Consider the following 21,928-nt stretch of genomic DNA (forward strand, 5'->3'; position numbering starts at 1 on the left):
TTTCAAATATTTTTCCAATTTCCAAATGCAAATAACTCTGAAATTAACTCTAAAATGTATCCTAAATACCAATATTGTAAAAATATTAACATAGAAAGCTGTCAGAAATAACTGTCTTTATTATTTACAGTGAATATCCTCTTTTCTTCCTCCTCTCCCACAGAGCTGCAGGTTGTGCTTATAGACACACTGATCCATGTTTAGTTGTCCCCACATCAACCTGCTGAATGTGGGTTAAAGCGTGCATTTGACACAGACAAGACCAGCGCTGCAGTCGCCCTGTGGGTGCTTAGAGACACCTTTCAGACACCCTGCGCCAGCGTGGCCATCTGAGGATAAGCAGGCCACCTGTGTGTGTGTTTATAGTCCACAGTCAGAGAGCCGGGCCTCGCTGCCCTTGACAAGCACTGTCCTTGTGATGTGTGAGTGAGTGACAAAAGGTAGAAGAAAAGAAAAAAAAGTGTTAAAGCACAGGTGGCCAGCTTGACAGTTAGACCTTCCTGATATGATTAAAGATATTCTCAGAGAGAGAGCAAAACACGGGCCTGAGAGCAGAAACCAGGCTGCTGCTGCCATGACTGCACAGGTGATGAGAGCATGGCTCATGCATTTTATTAAAGAAATGCTACTTTTTATACAGAAAATCCAGGATATGGACAAGATAAACCCAGCGGATGCTTTTTATTCACTTACCCTGTTGATCTTCCTTTAGTAGCTCACCCACTTTTTTCACAGACGTAATTTAATTCATCACATGTAAACCAGATGTGTCAGTTGAATGATTTAAATAAGACTTTACAGAACAATTATGACTGATTATTAGTCACCGTATAAAGGTTTATTTTCTATGTGCATTTTTCATGACAATATTGAAATTTTAATATATTTTTGATTCATAGTTAAAAAATAACACAGCAATCAGTCCTGACACATCATTACATTAGATTTATAAGGTTCTAGCTGACATTTTTGTCTGAATTTAGTTATTCATCTATTCTGTGACAACTTAACATTGTGTGAGGTGTTGTTATTTTTAGTTATATGCATTTTTTGACTTTTTATTCAGAAAACAAAAAGGCATCTGTCATTGATGTTATTTGAAATGTAAAACATTGCAGCTCAACACCTCAAAATCATTTAGATCGCAGATAGAATCTGATAATCCTAAGGTGGCAGCGTGACTTTTCTTTATCTTATGGTCATTTTAGCCAATAAATTTCATGCGATGTTAGCTGCAGTCTAGCTGCTTTTCAGTGTATTTACATATTCGTTTTTTAACATTAAACATGAAATTGATCTACATAGAATGTAATAATATGATATTTCCTGACAAAAACATACAGCATTAATTCAGCAGCCAATCAACCATGCACTCATGCTTAAAGTACATCTACACTCAGAAACAAGTTATCCCTTAAATTTGCTTTAAACTACTGGCAGCTGTAGTTGCCAACATTGTACTGTTATTTTAATTTATTACAGGATCCTACAGTAGAATGTAAAGTTTAAAGTGTAATACTGTAGCTAACCTGCATGTGGATTTTGTCCCTCCATCAGGCCAACTTCTCAAAAATGAAAAATACTGCATAATACCATAGAATCATACAGCAGCCTACTGTTTACATCAACTGTCACTTTAAATGACTCTAATTTGCAAAGACTTTTGATTTAGCAATTCTGTTTTTGCTTAGTCTTGAAGTTTTGATCAACTTTGAAATCTTTGGGTTCTTTTTCTATGGTTATAGTTAATTAATAGGGGAAGTATCTCCATATATCCATATCCATTTGTGATTTTCTTTTTCTGTCCTTAATATAAATATGTATGTGCAGCTCAAACTAAACTAAACTAAACTGTTGTTTTGGCTCCAAAATGCTTCAAGGTTTATGGTGTTTTACTGTATTTTAGAAGAACAGGACATTCCGGTTAGAATTTGGTTCTTATTTACAGCAGTTTGTTACAGTGCACACTTATTATATCTTATTACATTATATTGTATAAAGATAAGACACAGCTGCAGTAACACAACATGGACACAGGACAGGACGCTTCTATTACACCATGATCTGCAGATGCAATTCTCTCTATTAGTCAGCACCCAAACTGCTGGCATCCCCAGATACATTATTCATCTCCGCTCCGGTTATACTTTGCTGCAGCCATATGTTGACTCACAATTCCCACTGTCTTGCTATTACCTCAGTGGTGCCCCATCCTAAATCTCTCCAGCATTGGCACTGCAGGATTTTCCAAATAATCCCTGTTGGGAGCGAGACAGCAGCAGCAGGATGGAAACCGTAGCTGCAGCTTCATCAGCTCTTTTAATTTTCCACAAACCAGAAAAACGTTCATGTTGAATTCCTACCTGCGGCTTTCTCTGCTCCACATCACGGGAAAGCATCACATCCTGTTTGATAAGGAGGCCCAAACCACATTGGTCAACCTGTTTTCCACCCTTGAGCTGAGGCAGAGGGAGTGGACGCAGCAGCTTTGTGGCCAGTCGCTCGTAAATGTCATTATGAACACAGTATCATTATCATCAAAACAAGGGACTGCCCAAGCTGCAAGTGGAGCCCATTGTTTGCACAGGTGTGAGTGCATTCATGCATTGCTCTCATTTGTGTGTATGCATCCCCCTTTTTTCTTAAAAGTGACTTTCTTGCAGAAGATTACAATATAAAACCAAAATTACAAGAGGGATTAAGCAATTTCTGAGCCGCACTATTTCTGATTAAATCTTGCTTGCTCATTATGTTCCACTCTTTTATGCTCCCCTTGCAGGTAAAACAACCATCACTGATTGTTTTCAAGAAGAAAGAACTAATGTTTTTTCCACATAGAAGAAAAACACACCAGCTCCTAACTCCACAAATTTTGCACAACGCACCGTGACACAAACACATAAAACGAGGATGCTCGCCACCGTCTCTGCCTTGAATTAACCTTCTGCATATGTTAAACTGCAATAACAGGTTTGGCTGTCGTGTCTCGCCTCCCTCTCTCCCTGATTTAACTCCACATTACGGCGTTCCACGGGGGCCTATATCCCTGCGTGTTAATCACTGCTCTTCCCCGGCGCACGGAGAAATATATGGCGGGTGCTTGCAGAGGAACAGTGGAGGACAAAAACGTGCTCGCTCTTGGACACTACTTGATTACAGACTAATTGGTCTAGAGTGATTAAATATCTCATGCTTCTCACTAATTGCAGCTATTTAAAGCAGCTATTAGCTTAAAATGCCTGCTACCAACAGCCGTTTACTCATAAACAAAATGTGAGATGCAGCAATTCACCTGCACGGCTCAGACTGCAAAACAAAGATCTACACATTCACAGGAAGCTTTGTGCTACAGCGAGAGAACGTCTTAAATATTTAAAGTTATTTTTTCTGAAAGCGAGTGAATTCTTTATCCAATTCTCTTCTCTTTTTTTAAAAAATGCATTCTGAAAAATGAGTAGCTATCCATCTTTTTTCCCCTCCTGCTATTCCAAATAAGAAACAGATGTACGTTTTCACTGATGCCTAATTAATCACAATTATATTTTCCACATTCATATTACTAGTGATAATTGATGTGTAATTATTTCTTCATTTGTGTGTGTATTAATGATTTGATGCTTAATGTTTTTATATATGAGAAGAAAATATGAAGAAAAAATAATCCAACCGTCAATCATTCATTTTAATTTAGCAGCCTAAGCTGACGTTCCGCACTCGGAGATACTCGAAGAAGCACACACACACTCCACATGTTTATGTGATGTGATCTGAGCCTGGAGCGGCCATCAAACACAATCACAGGAGAGTTAATGTGTGTACACCCACCAGTTTAGCTTTAGTGAGGACCTCTTTCAGGGCGACAACAAACAACGACAGGGGTGAAAGAGAGGAAAGATGGAGAAAGGGACGTGGTAAGAGAGGTGGAAGAGGGATAGAGAGTGTGAAAGAGATAGAAGGAGGGAGGAGGGAGGACTTGGCATCGCTGGTGCCAACCGCAGCTCCCGGGAGACGGGCGATGAATTACAGAAATGAGATCTCAGACAAATGCCAAGCTTTTCCAAAGAGCAGCGAGAATGGCTGCGCCCCCCTGGAGAACACAGTGATTAGAGAGGGGGAACCAGGGGTCTGCCAAACCCCTTAAAGGATCTGTGATCATGTGTATGTGTGTGTGTATGTGTCTGTGTGTGTGTGTGTGTAGGAGGTGGCACTGGGACAACAGCCATGTCACAGAACATGACCCCGAGGTGCAGCCATCAGACAGCCAATATGGTGAGTTAAATACCGCTGCTGCATCAGAGCGGAAGGGCTCCAACTGCCTCCAATCAAACAGGTTTCTGTTCACCTAATGAGCTTAATTAATGAGGCTTAGTTTACACTTCTTTGCTCTGAAAGAGGGAACAACGTGCCTTGTTACCAGAAGGATACAATTTCTCTCGAACTCAGGTATGAAGGCTTTTTAGCAAGAGGTCTTCAGCCTTTTAAAGCAAGATTAAAGCAAGGGTAGATACAAGCACATTCAGCATGACAAGAGAGGCTTTTGTGCCTTTCTCTGTGTTTTACTATCTCTCACCCATGTATTTAGGTTTTTTTTTTACTTTTTCAAAATCCAGTTTTTTTCCTTCAATTGGTAGATGTTGTAAAAGCTGCAGCAGCTCAAGAGGAAGAGTTGCAGACCCTATATATGGTTGGAAAAACTAGCCTACTGCCACCTTCTCTGCCATTTTGTAGGGCTAGCCCAAATCCATTCTGCTATTCATTTGTTGAGTGGGTATTTGGTTTCCGCTTGTATTCATTGTAGGGGTTTTATTTGTTTTGTTTCTTTGAGAAGGTCATTCTAAATAAATAAAAATCTCATTTTTTCCCCATACATTGATTTATTTGTGGCGGTCCAACCCGATATATCAATACTCACCACCAAATATTGATTGCAATTTTTTTTTTTTTACAATTTTAAGTGGGTAAAATCATATTTTCTTGTTGAGTTGAGGCGCACACTGTATTGATTCGCTCAGCCACTCTTTGCACCACTTTCACTCTGTTTTCGCCAGGAGATGACTGGTCCTGGAGATGGTCTTTCAGCACTGTATTTAAACTTTCTAACAGAAACACAGAATCTTATAAATATAAGACCTTGTCTTATAATATAATAGATTAAATACAATAAATACATTTTAAATTTATTGAAACTAGTGTGCTGTTTTTGCACTTCTGCCCCACAGCCTATTGTCAGGTAGTGTCTGTGATTTGGAGCCTAATACTACAAGCATTTATGTAGATAGTAATTTATAAATGTGAAGAAAAATGTTTCCCACCCCCCCCCACACACACACAGTCAACGACCATTAATTCTGAAGGCATGATCACCAAATTCCAATAAGATAACCAATTCATTATCTGCTAGATTTTTTAAAAAACAATTTTGTATTAAGTTTGAGAAAACAACTAGGGGTGTACAAAGATACTGACACTCATGTACAGTAGGTGAATGACACAGCAAGCCAAGACAATCCATCAAGTCAGCAAGGAGTGCAGGCCCAGAAATAAGCATAACAGAAAACAAAATATTGTAGTAATAAAGTAATGGTAAGCAAATCACTACAAGAGAGGTCATGACTCTGTAGGTGGGCCTATTTTCTGACCTACATCATTAAAGCTGCTGAGAATTACAGAGTCAAGATAAAGGAAAAGGAAAGGAGAAGTATAGGCAAGATATTTAGCCCTTCACCCCTAGATTAACCCCACATAAACATGTTTAATCTTCCTTCAGCGCAACAGATGATGGACTCAGGCTAGACCAGCTAGTCCAGCAATATATACAGTAATGTTACAATATAATTTGTACTTTCTGAATTGTCAAATAATGATTCAATACTGGGCATGTTAGTAGCATGCATTTGGGCAGTTTAAGTAATCAAATAAAATACATTTTTTGTAGACTTTTAGATCAAGAGATTAAGTGATGGTTTTGCTAAGACTGCTGTTAAAAAAAATCATGACTTGTATCCATAAGAGGTGGACTGCAGGGCAATACCATATTATAAGCAGTAGGTGATTTCAGGAGGGCATGTCATCCCCCTAGTTGGCAAAGCGACCAAAGTGCCTCCCCCTTGTTAACTTGTCATTCCTCTCCATTCAGGTCCAAAACTAGACACTGTTGGAAGAAGGAGATTCTGAGCTTTTTAATGATTCCAGTATTGTTTTTGTCCTCCAAGTATTATATTAGACTAAAATACATCACATTACATAATGATTGCCACCAGCCACAATTTTGAGAGAAAAGATAAATAATATAGCCCAATGGCCCTCTAAACACGTGCTGTACTCTGGGGGCTCTCCAGAAGTGAAAAATACACAAAATAACTTGGGAGAACTTTTTTTCAAGAGGACGAGAAAATAAAGTATGTCGGAAGAACTGCCATCCATTAGACAAATGAAGTTAGTGTAACCAATTAGCAGCAGTTCGTGTAACCAGTTAGCAATGGACTTCACATAACAATCTGATCACATTCTAGTAATTTTTTCATGGAAAACCATTTTGATTTTTTTGATTTGACGGATCAAAGGAATATAAATTCTCAAGGAATGGACACATATTTCGATTTTAGGACTTCTTCAAAGGTAACAGGTAGGGGAGACATCACTTTTTTGTCTAGGATTTGGTGAATCTGAGTGAATTATACCTCTGTGCCCAAAATTTCCATGGATTGGACCTAACATTCAAATTAATGAGAATCTAACTCAGCTAAATATGTGTAGCATGTCTACAATGACCAAAGTTTAACTGGGAATGAAACAAAATCAAACAAAACATACTACTGAGTATTGGTATGGATTGATATGAATGTATATAAATGCAGAAAAAGAGCATTCACATAATTTATTGAAATCATCTAATCTCAAGGTCTACTTACTAGCTTTTCTAGAGCTTTCAGTTACAATTCATGCTCTTCTTCAGTAGACCACTCCCACTCAATGGATGGATGGATGGATGGATGGATGGATACTAATTCAAGGTCATGAGGGAGAAATGTCATCGGACGAGTTTTAGTTTTGATTCAGGATGACAGGAGTCTGTGCGCCACATTATTCTGCTATTTAAAATTCTTTCTGGGGCTCAAATATGAGCTATCAGATTCCCTTAAACGAAATTGTCTCTGAGTGGGAATACCAAGTCAGAATGGGGATTTTATTTCAGCGACTGCCTGAGGGGAAACTACATCAAACCAAACAGAAATCACATTGGAGTCTGAGATGACAAATGGAGACCTTGAATAACTGCATTACTGCTATTATATTTGGAAATGGAAAAAATTAATTTTACCACACTGCAATGTTTCAATTTCTTATAGATTGCGCATCCAGCCACAGATATGCGTTTTGATATAAATCATTCACAATTTCATTAGGAAAACATTTGTTCGCATTTACAGCCTTCTATATTTGTCTGTGTTATATGCCTACACAGTGGCAGTGAAGCTTAACTGAAAGCAGAGACGGGGGACAGGGAAGGTCTGGTGAAACTGCCTCAAAGAGTCACCCAAGGTTCCACTCTTGGGGCCTTGGGTGACTTCACATGTCATTTTTTGTGTACTCTCGTACTTCATACTTTAATTACCGATCAACACAAAGAAGTCCCCGTCCTTCAAATATGAATCACTGTAGCACTGTGCTAAAAAGGCCAACCCAGTTTCCAATCTGTCTATTAATATGGTGTGGTTGAACATGTCAAATGCAGCACTGACATCCAATAACAAGAAGGGCCCTATGTTACACCTGAAGAAAGCAGCTCACAGTGCAGCAAACTTTAATTTTTCACATTCAGCCCTCAATGTTGTGTAAGTTGCAAATGTGCTTTTGCCAATCTATGCACCTATTGGCTTGTAGGTCTTAAAATGAAGTATTGTCATGCAGATTTTTGGTGTAATGCTATTCTGAGGCAGAAGAAAAGCGATTGAGCGATTGACCAACAAAAACTTGTTCAACAGATGGAAGTATGCCTACTTAGGAAGATGCACAACAAGCATTCAATGTGCTTGTTATATACACTGGAATTCAAGGGTGGGTTGTGGGTAGGCGAAATGATACATCATTTTAGGAAAATATTCATGTGACAAAAAATGTCACATGATATTTGCTGCAATAACATTACTGCTGTTACTGCATTACTCTTAGTAGAAAACTGATCATCAACTTTCCAAATCTGCCTTGTAAAAGATAATGCACGGGGTGCAGGCACACCTGGTTTTTAAAGGGAATGGGAGATGACGCTCTGTTTGGTTGCATTTATGTAACTCCCAGAACATACCTACAATTAAGGAACTAAACACAACCCCTTCTCCAGTAGCACCTTACATTGCATGCAGATTATGCACCAAATAACTAGCAAATGTAAAGCTGGAAAAAATAAATTCACTTGTGCCATGCACTAAAGACCTTGCACAACATAATGCTTCAATAAGGCTCTTAGACTTTTGAGACTCAAGCCTTCTGCAGACAGTGAGATATTTGCAATCTTATAAGTTTATAAGATAAATAAGTTTAATTTGATGTATGCAGACTGTGCAATGGCATCTCCTACTGAATCGCAGGCTGTGACCGACGTCCATTGACGTCAATATGCAAGAACAAAATGTCATCAGCATGCACCATCCAGCTATGCTGCTGTAGTGGTAAGAGAAAATGTAAGCAAACAAATTAATCCCTCGCTGTAGTGGCATTTATGTGTCTGAAGAAGATGAGGAGGAGAATGTGGACACTGTCGTGGCTGGATAAAAGAAGCGAACTTCACATTCTAATTTTGCAACCACAGTTCAAAGGAATTAATAGCATCTACTAGCATTTAGCAGTGTCACACTGATCAATGCATCATTTCATGCTGCATTTCTATTGGTTAAATAGTAGATGTAGGTTGTAACAGCAGTCACACAGTGACATTCTCATCACAAACTTCTGACACTGTCAGAATTTTATCCTAGGCTGTCTTCATTTGCCAGACCATGACAACGTCCATCTTTGAATCTCTCTCACCCTGCAATGTATCATCACCATCACCATCACAGGTCATCTTTCGTCTGGGACAGCCCAAAAATTGCACAATGTATACCAGGCTTTAAAGGGACCATATAGTACAGTACCTGTAGTGTTATTTATCAACCTAAATAGGGGACAATTATTATATATACATTTTTTGACTTTTTACTCATTTACTTAAGTAAAAAATCAGACTACTTTTCACAACCACAATAAGCAATACACATGTTTGACTGCAGGGGGATTTTGACAAATAGCAGAAATTGTGTCACATTCACAATACAGACAGCTTCTAAATATTCACAGGATGACACATGCTGGCCTTTCATGCATTTACAATGTGCAGGGAAAAAACTTTAATCATCTACAAAAGGGAGAACTGCTTCAATAGGCTTCAGTTCATCTGAAATAAAGTACCATATTTCTGTCATTGCTTTGTTTGTAAATGTCAGTTTTTCTTTAATGTTTTCTGGTGCGCAGCAGTCAAGAAAACTCGCTCAAGCTGAGTGGAAATTCAGCACAAACTGGATCAAAATGAAACAGCACAGCCTGTGCGCCTGATCCCTCCATATGTTTCCATATAGATATCAAGCCATCGATTAGGGGAATGCTGTCATCTAGTTGGCAGCGATTAGGCTGCTGGCTTTGGCACCCAGTCAACAACTAATTCACATGCTAATGTCTTCCAGATCAGGTCTCGCCCCCAAACTGGTTCTCCTTATTGACTTGATTCCCTGATTGGACAGATGGCCACCTTTCAATATCACAGACGTCTGTTTGTGTTTAGGCTCTGGGTACGGGGGTTGTCAAGAGGAGGGGGCGAGGATTCCCAAGCTTATGAATAAACAACAACAATCATCTAGATAAACAATAACATTATCTGGCGTCTGAACCTTGACGACGATCCATTATGGCCATTACTGTCACATCATGTGCTACAGTCGGCTTTTAATTGCTCTTATTCGCTATTGAGAAAAGGGGAAAAACTCAGACACTGTATCAGTCGACGCTCTTAATTGATTTGTCCTCGTGCTTGCCAAGACCGCAGTCAATACAGTCGAGTGTGCTGAAACCTATCAAAGCGGAGCGAGGAGTGAAGACACGAGTGCTGAGAACAAAACAGCTGCGGCTGTGTGGAGAGAAAGGGGAGAAAGAAAACAGCGTTTCTGTTTCTACCGACCCTCCTCCCCCACACATCTTTCCCTCACCTCTTGCTCTGCTCTTTCTCTCTCTCCGCACTCTCTCCATTTTTGTGCCTGGCAGCAATCTTTCTCAGGAGACTTTCTCTGCAGTTGTGTGAGGAGAATGTCAGTCCTGTGTAGTGTAGGAGTGTGTGTGTTTCTATCTGTGTGTGTGTGTGTGTACATGTGTGTGTGTGCCTCTACAAGAAAACGTCCCCTGGATGTGCTCATTAACAAAACACAAGTGCGTATGGCTCCCCAGAACAAGGCATTCTGGGTACTGCCACTGTCTATCTCAGCTTTGTGAGTTTGTGAGCAACTAATGAACAGATTCAGGCAAGAATACAGGGCACACACACACACACACACACACACACAAGTAACATCTTTAAATGACCTTTCATACATAACACACAAAGAAGAATAATAAATTGTTCAACATACTGCAAACTTAATATTCGGATTTATTGTCTAAGTAGTCTGAAGCTCTATGTTCTGGGGGAAAAAAGCAGAAAAGGAAAGAAAATCAGCTCGAAAGGACTTTTATTAAACAAACAACGGCCTTATCGTGGGCTGAAAAGAAGCTTTGGGTTTGTTGACAAAATGTATTTTTATTCATTTATTTATTTATTTTGCAACAATTTTTTGTGATTCTTAATAAAAAGTTCAAATTGTTCAAAACTTCTCACACAAAAAGTTGCATCTGGATTTTTCTATAACAATACTTGTTTTTTGTGCAGCTACAAAACAAACTCACATTAGGGCACACCTTTTGGGCTCATATGTTTTTTTGTAATTGTTTAGACTTTTTGTATGAAGTTGATGAATAGATAAATACATTTTTCACAAGGTCAGAATAAGGTTTTGATTATAGTGTCAACAACTTTTGTTGCAATTTAGCATTGAACTTCCATAAAGTTAGGAAAACTAGACAAAACAATACATTCTCCTTTGCCAAGTAAAAAGCCACCCCCTCCCTTGCATGAGATATAAAGGAGAAAGTACAGGATTTAGGAAAAAAAATCAATTTTTTTAAAGAGAGAGAAGTAAAAGAAAATTACTAATACGGATCACCTTTACATACACACTGATATTTCACTATTATTCAAAATATGATAATATTCTAAAATTGATGTTTAACAGCATTTTCTGTTTACATATTCCAAATTGGGCCTTTTTTTTTTCAAATTTCATTTTTTCTAATGATGATGTGGAGTATGCCAGTATTAGTCAGGTTTTAGCATTCTTTGGATATGTATAGACCAAATCTCCATATTGTTATATCTAGTAGTATCTGCCATGTTTACAAGGTACTTCATACCAGTAGGAAACTTGGGGAAAAAAATCCTATTTTGATGCAAGGAAGCAAAAGGCAAAAGTGGCTCTAGCTGTTCTACTTTTCTATATTTTGATATGATAAACAACATGTTAAGAAAAGTTAATCAAAGATATGCGTGGGTCCATGTAAGTGCATGTATATGTGCAATATTCATTTCCATTAGCCATGAAAACAGTTTTGGAGTAAAGGCAAAAAGTGCAATATTTTGTGCATTTAAATGTTGTCACTGATGAAGAGAGAAAGTGAAAAGTTTTTCACACTATTCCAGCTTTCTGAGTCAACAGTGGCAGCATCATGCTTCTATGTCAAGTCATATTTTTGTTATTTCTTCATTTTGTTCATTTTCTCTGTCTTATGTCATTTCAGGTCCTGTGTCCTGTCAGATTTACCCCTGTGTGATTACCTGCCCCACCTTAATGTGTTTCACCTGTGTCTGATTGTCACACCTGTGTCTTGTTAAGTTACCCTCCCCATGTGTATATAAGCTGAGAGTTCCCTTCCTTCTGTGCCAGTTTGTCTTTGTCTCTGGTAGTGAATATTTCAGCATTATTTTTTTGTGTTAGCCTTCTTGTGCCTGTTTTGGGCTGTTGTTTGACTCTGCCTTTGTCTGGCCCCTTTTTTGGATTTGTTTGCCTTACTGACCAATTGCTCGTGTATGGGGCCTGTTTTTGTGATTAAACTTTAAAGACATTAAAATCTAGACATAGATTTTAAAAGGAATAGTCAAAATGCAAACAGAGGAGGGCAAGATATCTGCAAATTAACACCTTATGGATGCCATTAGGCCCATAAACATAAAGTTAAATACTTAAAAAAGTTCAAAAGTTAGAGAGGTTCAGTTTAGGCAAGTCACTGTGGTTAGGCTTAGAAACAGAAACATGGTGATAACCAACACGTTTTCATCCCAATTCATCATATATCACCACTTTGTTCGTTGACTTCCACGTCTGCATATTACGCTCTAGGTATCCTTCTGCGTCTGCTGCTGATGCATACTGCTACAAGCACAGGGATGTCAACAAAAGCACATGGCAACAAAGGCACATGGATTAGGTTTAAGCAACAGAAGCACATGGTTAGGTTTAGGGAAAAAAACATTATGGTTTGGCTCTATATTTAGACGGAAAGAGAACACCAGACTCCCAAGTTAAAGTCCATGGTCAGTTGGACCCATCTGTACCATAAATTGACCTCAACCTTACACAGGTCCAAATGGCGCTCTGCTGGGGAAGTCCTGTGTACTGTGATCCAGCCATCACCCCAATCCTCCAAACTGGAACGCTCAGGACCGCTTCCTTCTTTACTCCCTTCATTGCATTGATCATGTGATTGCAGCCTTCCAAAGTGCTTTGGTAATGCACAAATTACTGGCTCATCATTGCGTAGGATATGTTCAAATTTTGTTGAATTACTAACAGTTTTAGTTTAGTTTAGTTTTATTTGCATATATGAATGTATAGAGAAGACAGAACAAGAAAATTAAAAGGGTTAAACAATGTGCAGGAGAACTTAGAAGCCAAAAATGGCTTATAGATATAGCTCAAAGATTAAATGATTGGTCACATTTCAAAACTAAGCAAAATTGATGACGATGTAAAAATGACAATAAGTTTGTATTTACAAAGAGAAACACATTTCACATGAATCAATGAAGTGCTATTAGTCTACATACCTTTTCCTATGAAAGGGAAAATGTATGAACATTGCATGAAAACAACCTGCACATCATCAGGAATATTTTCTCAGACTTAAAAAAGCTGCTCAAGCAGTGCTTCCCATGACCTGATGTGAAAGTAGTGAGAAAAACTATACTGGTTAACTTTGATTAATACACAAGTTTTTCATACATATATCATATTGTATGACAATAATTATAAGAACAGACAGACATTTTTTGGTATTCATTATCTCTATAAGCACTGGTTTGTTGTGTAAGGTGCAGTCATTGATCAGTACCAGAAAAGAAAAGCAGATACATCCAGGCCTTCAGTTTTGTGTTGTGTTGCGTCTATCCAAAGAGAACAGTGTGAAGAAATGTATTTCAAGCTATGTTCACAAAATTGTATTTTAAAGCTAAGTGGGCACTCATAAATATGCATTTTCATGTACAAAAGGAAACAATTTACAGCCAATCACATTGCCACTGTTCAAAACTAATCAGAGCAAAGCCACGAGTGGAAAAAAAAAGCTGTAATCTCACATGCAATAAAGCGCTGTGAAATGAGCAGAACAGGTGCATAGGTGAACAAAGATAAATATAGCCCGGCTTGATGAAATAATTTCTCTGTCCTGGATAATAACTCATTATGTTAATCACAAGCCCTATTAATCATTTTCTCATTTGAACTGTCAGGACGTGATTGTCATACGAGGAGATTGCGTGAAGTACAGCAAAAAGATTCGCCTTTTGCAATTCATCAAAGTCACATGGGCGGAAAAAAAAAAGTCAGGATGGAAATCGATGCTGAAGCCAGTGCGATGTGTTTCACCCAAGCCATAACAATGGAAAACCTCCTCATATCTTTAGAAGTAAAAGAGAAAAGGGCAATGACGAACGCATTTGCACCAGTAACCCATTTCGGCTGTTAGATCCTGATGGCGCTGTAACACAACAGCACAACAGGAAACATATTAGTGATAGCCAGGAGAGTGTGTGTCTCTGCATACTGTATGTGCTTTCCTCTGCATATGTGTGTGTGTGTATGAGTGAGTGTGTGGCACCAGGCTCATATATTGTGATTGTCTCATTGTGAGAATGCCCTACTGGGGTGGCCAGCTGTTCCTGTGCCCATAAAAAGGAGGCAGGAATGTCTGGTGGGATGAAGGAGGCTGCAGAGACATAGAGAGAGCCACACACACTCGCTTTAGAGAAGCAGATGTATGATACACATGCACACACACACACACACACACACACACACACACACACACACAAAATATACTCAGCGCAACACACACACACATAGTCTTGCACATGCACACAAAAACTCCCACAAACATAGAAAGGCACACGCGGAAACACACAGAACTACAAAGTCACACACAAAAACTCACACACACACCCACTGTCGTATATACCTGGATGTACGTGTGTTACAGCACTATACACCAGATACAAACACACACACTTACACACACACACACTGGCAGCAGCAGCAGCAGGCGAGGTGGTGGAGGCGTTATCGGTCCATATCTGTGCTTGGAGCCACAGCAGTCTCCAAGGCTGCTATCAGCTCCCCCATTATCTCTGTCTGAGAGTGTGGAGGAGGAGGAGGAGGACAACGATGAAGCCTGCTCCCCTCATAGCTCCTGTACGTACACACACACACACACATATTAACACATACTCAGCACCAACTCGTTAAGAGGGCGGAAATGAAATGTCTGTCCCCTGAGTCGGCAGAGTCGCAGAGCTTTGCTGCATGTGGCACAAGTTTGGCGACGACAACAGGCACCCAGTAATAAATCTACAGGCAGAAAGAGGAGAAGGAGAGATGAAAAGAAAAAGAGATGGTGCGAACAGGAGGGAAAGAATACGAGAGAGATGAGTGAAAGGGAGCGCTAAAGGGAATGGTAGGGGGAGGAAAGAGAGGGAGCAGCCTGCTGCAGCCGCCCCTACCACAGGTCTCATTAACTTAATGGTCTCTGTGGATGGTGAAGGGCTGAGAGAGGATGGAGGGCAAGAGGAGAGAAGAGGAGAGGAGAGGAGAGGCTTTATGGTGAAAGAGGTCTGCAAACCAAATTTAAAGTGATGTTTCATTTAGATTGAACTTTTTAGCACACAATCAGCAATCGACCATCTGTGTTGCCAACATGAGTACTGAATTGATGTAAATGCTTTTATTTTGAAGATCTAATCTAACTGTATGGGCCCACACTAACCTGAAGGGCACTAGTTTGAACACCTGGATTGTTGCGGGAGAGTGTGAAAGGAACATCATAAACGTAACAGAGAGGCAAAGTCCCTCCCTTTTCGGTGTCCCTCATACCAGTTGGGTGTTTCGCAAACTATCTCACAGACAGAACCCAGGCTATTTACCTTTTAAATACTAGGCAATTGGCATAATTTCTCTCAAAAACATGGGAAGAAGGTAATGAGCAATGAAAGAGAAAATGCTGCAAAAATTAGCAAGAAATAAGTAAAAAAAGTACACGTTGATTTAAAAAAACTTAAAATAAGGTTAAAAAAACAAGGAAATGACATTAAAAAGTCTTAAGAATAAAATAATGCTGTAACATTTTAAATATGTGATGAAGACAATTATACAAAAGTTTTTCCATAGCTTTTTAAAACTATATTTTTGATTCTACTAATGTCTTGGAATTTATGGAACATCTGTTACTGAATTGCTCATTGTCTTTTTTGTTGTGTTTTTGAAAGAAATCATCCCAATTTGTTTAGGGTTCAAAGGTTTAAATACTTATGTAAGGCATCTAAATGCAGCACAAGAAAAGTGATGTTGCCCCAGGTTTCAAAGGGTTAGAACGTGCCACTTCGGAGATACCATGGCCTTTAAAATTTTCTATATACATAAATTGCACTATGACACTGTCCTCTATAGCCTTGAACTCACTCCTGCTAAGGCATTTGAGTGTCATCAGTGTGCACTGACAGAGTACAAAAACAACCTTATCAAGTGCAATTCGTCCTAAATGCAGAAAAAACAAATGACCTGTTGCTAGTGTAAGTATAGCGGAAACACATAGGCAGATGGATAGGGCCATTAACATTTTTGCGTTTTCACATCTCTGTGTCGCTCTTCTTCATGCTTGCTATATAGAAGTTTCAGTCTGTTGCAATCTTCAACCTCACCACTAGATGCCACTTATTAAATTAAACACACACCTTAAAGAAATGCTGCCTATAAAAGGTACAACAAGAAAAATCTTTAATTTTTTTCCTAATTGAACCATACATTTTTTCCCCTATAAATCACTGAGTTAATGTTTTAGCCACACAACCAAATGAAGTGTTTATTTGGACCAGTCTAGAAGGGGAGACATTTATAAAATCATTGCATATCTATCTCCCCTGTACAGATGAAACACTTTCCATCAGTGTGCCACAGCGGCACTCAGTTCCTTTGTGACGGTGACATGGCCGTCAGTGTTGACATCGTATCAGCTGCTATCGTCTGGACTGTCCAGCCACTGGCGCCGCACTCAGAGGGGCTTCTGCACCACCAGACATCGGTCATAGAGACACTCAGACAGACACATGAGATGGCTTAAAGAGAGCCGCTGTAGATGTAGAATAGGTAGAGAGGCCTCTTTCTGGTACATGGCTGTTGAATCTCAATATAATGTAACTATTGTGTGGATGTGCAATAGCTGGGAACTAGATTTGCAAAGACAAACAAGTCAGCCAGTGAAACGCTGCTCTCGTCATGGTAACACATCAGCTTCTACATGTCATCCACTGTATTCAAAATGTATTTCCTTGACACTATTAATCAGAGGTGTCAAGTAAGTGTAGCGTGTAAAACAACCATTCAGTAATGTGAAGTGGAATGGAAAGATCATTCCTCATTTTCTAACTCCCTGCTCTGGTCTGAAAACGCTAACAGCTGCTGATTTGCAGCATGACAGGGCACAGGCCACTGAAAGAGACGGAGACAGACACGCCGAAGAACAAGACAGATGACAGACCTCAAGCTACTCTACATACATCAGACTGCCAGTTGGTAAAAAGAGAAAGGAACTCTGCAGAGATGAATGGAGAGGAAGGGAGCTGACGAGAACAATATTAAACGTAGTGGGACCAATGGGGGAGAAAAGTGACAACGCTGGATCCAAAACAAACAAAAAAAAGCTATAATTCATGAGAAATGTACAGTGAAATAATTTCTCATGTCTGTTAAAAGCACCTTGATCACAGCTGTGCGGGTCTACGGGGGGAGGCTTCTTTAGAGAATTGCTTATCCACCATTACGGCGACTCACTACATTCAAGTTTGCAGTCTCACAAGCAAGGTTTTCTGTAAATTAATGCGACACAAGCAAACAAATACACACATGCACAACTACACACTCCCTCTGTCTCTCCCTCGCACCTACACACGCGCTCACACACACACACACACACACACACACACACACACACACACACACACACACACATAAAGTCACACTGCAGGGACCATCTGACAAGGCCAAAGTGATGTTGGTTTCAGGGGACCGCCAGTCGGTCCCTCCACAGATGGGCCGGGGCCCTGCACCCTCTCCCTAATGCTCCATTCTGCAGCTGTGTGAGATTAGCTAGGTACCATCAATGCTAATTTGTGCTGATACAACCAAAACTTTTATTGAGATGAGGGGAAAAAAGGAGATAAAACACACACACACACACCCCGGATACATCCAAGATGTCTCCTTGAGTTTGCTGCAGAGGCTGCACTCAAGGTGTACTCTGCACAAAGGCCAAGGAGGGTATTTAAATACATTTTATTGATGATTGATGTTATGATCACTTATAGGAATTTGAACAATCTTCTTAAGCTTTATAGCAGAATAAACCATGTCAAATACCAAAAGTGTAGTGATGCTCAAACTTGTGAAGCATTCAGAGATTTTGATTTGCTTCAGTTTTTGTATTTTGGTGTTGATTTAACAATACTGACGCCACAGATAGGGTTAACTTCCTGCATCCTAGATTTAGGCTAGAAAAAATTTGGTTACATGTACTTATTGATTGGTATGGAGCTCACCTAACTCTCTCAAAAAAAGTATATTTCCAAAAGTGACATACTACAACTACTACTATTATTGCATTTTTAAAATGTGTGTATTTGTTTGCAGAACTGATGAGCAGTAGTACCAGACATGTTACAATGAACTTCCAGCCTTTTGAGTTGGTCCTAAAGTAAACTAACGATGCAATAATATTTTTTTCACTGATGAGTGCAAATCTTCTTACCGTTATTACATTTCACTCTGTCACATTTGCAAGTCAATAGCTGTTGTCAGCTGTCTGGTAAAGCTATACTATCAAAAATAGCTCCAAGAAGGTTAAGTGACTGTGCAGTGGGATTTGTAATTTTGTTTTTGTGAAGTGCAATTTATTTAATGTCGTTGCAGAATTTTAGCCTTGTAACACTACATACAGATCATCTATTTACAACTGTTTACACATGATGCATTTATTCATTTTCTTCTTTCTGCTCTGTGTTTTTCACTGTAATAACTCTCTGAAACACATCAGACCTGTAAACCTCATCAACACACATACATAGTATTTCCATCTCTCTCTTTCTTTCTTTAACACACACACACATGCACACACAGACACACACACACACACGGCTAACCCTAATATGGTAACTCTGACTGAATACATTATTTATCATATGCATAATGTCTCCCAGCTAGCCTATTTTCCCCAGATAAGTAATATACAGTGTAATGTCATTGGCACACACACGCTGCAGTAGGAATAATAGGGAGGTTTGTTCACTTTATGAAATACTATTCATCACAACAGAGACAAACAAATTTGATTTCGGCTGTGGATTATTCACTGGCGGAGATTGATATTGTTTTCATGCAAAACCAATAAGGAGGCATCATGTGGATGTTTTGATTACATTATCAGAGCAACAAATACAGTTGATAATACCAATGTACTAGTGCCTCACGACCAAATCATCATACAGCATGATATATTCATTGGGGGTTTTAATGTTGCAGAACCACAAATATATGACCTTGAACCTGTCTTCTGACATATGGTACACTAAATCTGTGAACTCGTGTTTTATTTGGTCTGGCAGGATGATACACTTTTTAGCTTTTATAACCTCACAATGGGGACACCATGGCATTTTTCAAAGTACATTCAGAGAATTATTTTTGAATTCTGATGGCAAATGGCAGCACCTAGTCCTTTCACAATTTGTCTCATGACATGTTTTGTTGCTCTGATTGGTTGTAGGTCTTTTCAAATGTGTCCAGAGGCATTTTGGTCTACAGCTGTTGATAAAGGACTGAGAAATGAACTGAGAGCTTCCAAACAAACTCATATTTGCAATTTGGTCTGGTGGTGTCAGGCTAGCTTCAAGCAGCCCCTTCCCATTCCAAAGTTTAATAAAAGTCTAATATCATCGCTTTGGCAGTGCTTTTCTAACGCCAAAAGCCACCTATGCATCCACCTGCTATGCCCCTGGATGCCATCAGCTGAGAACACAGCCGGAATGAACCAGTCGCAGTGTTATTGTACGTCACCAGACGGTACCTGCCACAGCAGCCTGATGCGCGGATGGGTGGCGTCACTTGAGAACGCAGCTACACGGAACCTGTTACGTCTGCCTGATACGCCACAGAGCAGCATCAGATTGGAATGCTGCTGGTAACAATGTAATGTAGGGATTGCGAGGTTGCCTTTAAGGTGGGTTGGTCCAACAAACCCTGGACTTTCATGTGGGAGTAAAGTGTTTGCTTCCCATCTGAATGTGATGTTCCAGCACTGGTTGCCATGTGCTTGTGTTGCCTAAACATGTAACATGCAGCCTCATCCTACCATGTGCATTTGTTTACATCACAGTAGTGGGATCCCAGAACGTCAATAGCAGTTGCAGAAGGATACTGCAATGTGTAGATGCAGAATTCCACTGCAAAATAAAGATACGTGACAACTTGGGATGAGATCGTGTTGCATCAAGTAAGACTGTTGTCTAAAAGGCTTTAGCCTGTAGGTAAGAACAGCTTTAAATTTGTAGTTGTAAAAGTATTGAAATGGCTCTACAAAGCAAAAAAAAAATGTGTCTTTGTGTGAATTTAAATATATAATCCAGTGCAAGAAATGCTTTTTAGAGCCTCCAAATTAAGAATACGTTCAGGCCAAACATGATGTTTGCATGATGTGTTACTTTTTATTCATTCAGTGACAGACTGACTCCCCTGGGAAGCACCACAGGAAGCCACTCCTGTCTGTGGCCATCATACTCTTTAACCCCTCCCTCAGAGTGTCTGGCACTTGGACATAATTCACCTAACTTTGATTACATATTATAATTTAAATTATTTATTTATTTATTTTTACTATGATTAACACTGAAGAATTAGTAATGAAAGAAGCAGCTTCCTGCTGGTCCTTCAGTGTTATAAGCCACATCATGCTGGCATTAGTCTAATGTACTTTTGTCATGCATTTCAAAACCTAATTTGTCTAAATACTGTTAAACAGTAGGTGAATATATTGTTGATTTTTTTTTTTAAAAAAAAGTTACGTGTTTCGAGGGCTGCAATGGACCGGTCCACAGTTAAAATGCGAGGGCCGAATTTTGTTCCGAGTCCAACCCTGCATGTGGTTACCGCTGCTCCTGAGAGTTACGTAGTCTAATTATATTTGGCTATTTTTGCAGGTGCTTGGCTGAAATGAGTGGGTCGTTAGTGGAATTGGAAGCACCTGGGCCTGTTGCTTCTTAAGCAGCCTGTTTCCCCACAGACACAAATGTGATACAACACCTGACACACACCTCGTGCATTACTGACCATTTGTCAGAGCTGTTTTGTTTCTGTAATTACTGCTAAATTTAATTAAATACAATTTTTTATAATAGCTTTAAGTACTTAGGTTATGTCTTATAAGCAGCGTTGATGAGAAGAAATCCTCACTGGCTGGACTGCAGCAATACATTTTTATTTAAGTTTGTCATGTAACTCTTTGCATTAAAGTGAATAAACATTTCCCAAACTGCATAGTATAATAATTAAAATGATCTAAATCAACCAATATATTTGAACAGTTGCAGAAAATATAGATCAATGTTGGCTATCATATTTAACCCTTTGAAACCTGACCGGATTGGCTTGATTTCTTTCAAAAGCATGTGGAGAAGGCAATGAGCACCTAACAAGGAATGGTCCAAAAATATCAAGAAATCAAGAAAAAAAAAGTAAGTAAGTGGCCTAATTTCTTTAGCAAAAAAGAAAAGAAAACACAAACAAAAACAAAAAAAATGCCCTTAAGAAAGTACCTTTAAAAAAAATTAAAAATCTGTTGGGGTTTTTTTTTTGCTATAACATAATTTCAAATATATAATTAAAATTTAAAAATGTAAACATTTTCCTTTTTTTAGAGAAAATCTAATCACCCCCAGCTTATTTTCTCTTAACCTTTTCTCTTTTTTTGTAGTTTTCAGGACAATACTTTACAAGTTGCTTGTGGCCTTATCCCATGTTAAAAAAATAAATAAAACCAACCTTTTCAGGTTTCAGAGGTTTAAATGCTTGTGAAAGGCATCTGAGTGCAGCACAAGAAAACTTATGTGACTCCAGTTACTTCAGGGTTAATCTGATATTTTCTCAGCAAACCTTTTCAAAGTAGTCGTTGGCTCTCAGCTTGTTTTTACATTTCTATAACTGTATACACATTAAGAGTT

The sequence above is a fragment of the Plectropomus leopardus genome, chromosome 7 (assembly GCF_008729295.1).
Source record: "Plectropomus leopardus isolate mb chromosome 7, YSFRI_Pleo_2.0, whole genome shotgun sequence".
Lineage (NCBI taxonomy): Eukaryota > Metazoa > Chordata > Actinopteri > Perciformes > Serranidae > Plectropomus > Plectropomus leopardus.